Source organism: Aquarana catesbeiana, linkage group LG04, assembly GCF_042186555.1.
Source record: "Aquarana catesbeiana isolate 2022-GZ linkage group LG04, ASM4218655v1, whole genome shotgun sequence".
Taxonomy (NCBI): domain Eukaryota; kingdom Metazoa; phylum Chordata; class Amphibia; order Anura; family Ranidae; genus Aquarana; species Aquarana catesbeiana.
This window is the reverse complement of record NC_133327.1, coordinates 175,884,792-175,887,260: the sequence shown is the minus strand read 5'-3', so window position 1 is coordinate 175,887,260 and position 2,469 is coordinate 175,884,792. Positions and strand designations below refer to the sequence as shown.

Below are 2,469 nucleotides of genomic sequence, written 5' to 3'. Positions count from 1 at the left end.
CGATTGGAATTTCCAAAAATGGATTTTGTTGTCAGAAAATTTGAGATCCAGATCTCAAATTTAGTTTGTTGGAAATTCCGACAGAAAATGTCCAATGGAACCTACACACGGTCGGAATTTCCGTCAACAAGCTCCCATCGAACATTTGTTGTTGGAAGATCCTATTGTGTGTACAGGGCATTAGGGTGCAGCACTTCACACAATTTTGCATTACATCACACTTTTTGTGCTACCAGTCTAGGTATTAATGTTTGTAGTTCACATTTGTGTTTCACAAATCACACTACCATACTTTATACATTTGATTTTTTTTTCTTTGAAAAGCAGCAGTATGCCCATGGTAAGGCTGCACTGCTATTACTTAAATCCACTGCTAAGGGACCTAAATATGAAAAGTGTGTTAAAAACTAAAAAACTTATTGACATTTTGAATTAATCAAGGGATTTGGGTTGCTATGGGCAGCAAGAAACATTCTGGTACAAGCAGCCACTGACAAAATGTGTGATTGGGTGAAAAGTTTGCCTAATACTCGCCTAGAGTCTGAAAACAAACCTCTTAGTTCTTGGCAGAGTAACGGGTACCTTGAATGTCTATGGTTAGCACAGGGCTAGTATGAATGCTTTATGTATTGAATTTGTAAGAGCTATAAAAAAGTATACATTAAATAGCTCAGTATGGAAATATTAGTTTGTAAAAGAAGACTAAAGTCAAAACTCAGCATCAGCAATTGGTTAAAAGCAGCTCATGTTAAATGCCACAGAACAAATTCAGTTTAGTCTCATACCACAAAAAAGAAAGCTGTGGGAAAGTCTGATTCATCTTTTGACCTAAGGACCTGTTTGTGACTTAAAGCCAGCAGAATCAACCAAGGGACATGGCAATTTTCTGGTTCAGCTGACGGATGTCAGCTTAGTGTCGGCTTTACAGCTCCCGTATTAAGACATCAGAAATACTGTAGCCTCAAGTCAACATAATTTTGTGGTTCTGTTTGTACTGAGAAAAAAGCACATTTTGTTCATTGTCTGATTTTTACATTCATAGAACTGTTTTTTTGCAATCCCTAAATTGCTTATTCATGGTGTAAATTACGGTATATGCATTCATTAGATGATGTTACAAGCGTCTTGTAAATATTGTACATACAACTGAAAATTTTTGTTTAACAAAATGAACATAAATGGTAAAATACACTGTATACTGATCAAACATGTCCAGTGGCATAACATTTCTATGTCACAATAAAAGGATTGCTGTTAGGTTCATTGTTAGGCAAATTCTGCAAACTTTACTGAAGTTTGGGTGCTAAATCTGAATCCAATTAAAGTCAGTTGGAGTTATTTATTTATTTTTTTATTACCTTCACGGAACATATAATCAGTATAAGGTAGTATATTCCCAGCCAGTGTATAGGTACATCCTGTCAAAAATAAGATTTCTGAAGAGAATAGTAAAAAGAGAAGACTATACGTAGACAAATAGCAATATCAAAAATGTAGCAAATGTACCAAGGTTTGGGGACCCTTCTGATCAGACCATGTGAACATCAACCTGGTTTTAGGGGAGGATCCCTTAACCCATTAAAGTGGAAGTAAACTTCCATCTCTACATTTTACCTATAGGTAAGCCTATAATAAAACGTGCAACATTTAGGAGATATTTACTGTACATGCAGCCAGTGACATCACTGGCGCATGCGCTCTAAAGGAACAGCCACCGGGCCATTCCTTCAGAGCCCTCTGCCGTAAACGGCGGCTCCCGGGAGTGACATCATTGCAGCTCCAGCCAGGCACAGAGCCGGAGTCCGCAAACCCAGAAGCTAGATCCACCCCAATCTAGGCCAAAAGGCCAGGGACCTGACTCTCTGGATTAGACCCAGATGCAGCACCAATCCTCACCAGGAGAACCCTTCTGGATGGCTCGGACTTGGCCCCGCTGACGTCTCGGTGGACGTCCAGACACCGGCACTGCCAAACCGTCTTTCCAGGTCCAATTACACCATTGGATTTACATGTGCCCTTCCTACACTCTGAAGTTGCACAGTGCCTCCTCTGGAAATGGATAAGAACAGATACTACACTTGATCTTAGCCAATGGGCCGAAAAGAAAATGACCCATACCAAACCACATGACCTTGACATGGGATGGTACTTTACCAGAAGGGACCCATGTTGATGAGGTTGAGGGCCTCTTCTCCACAACCCTGATCCAGTCATTGTGAGGGTAAACATAAGGGGGCCCCCAGATAGTGCACCAGCCTATGTGAATGTGTAAGGGGTATATAGTACCCCTACTCATTCATAAAACAATGTACTAGTTAGTAAATAAAGACATCTCGCTTTTTGACTTAAGTCCTTTATTAAAAAATTTAATCCCCAATATTGTCCCATGATGTACATCCATTGTCAGTCATCTCATCCAGTGATTCAGATTCTCATCAATTAGCATGAACAATGCCTGCCGACTTACCA

General features: G+C 40.0%; 1 pseudogene; it reads right to left on the bottom strand.

The window, feature by feature from the left end:
• Nucleotides 1–2,028: 2,028 nt before the first annotated feature.
• On the bottom strand, nucleotides 2,029–2,108 carry LOC141142008 (U2 spliceosomal RNA; annotated as a pseudogene).
• Between the last annotated feature and the right edge of the window lie 361 nt (nucleotides 2,109–2,469).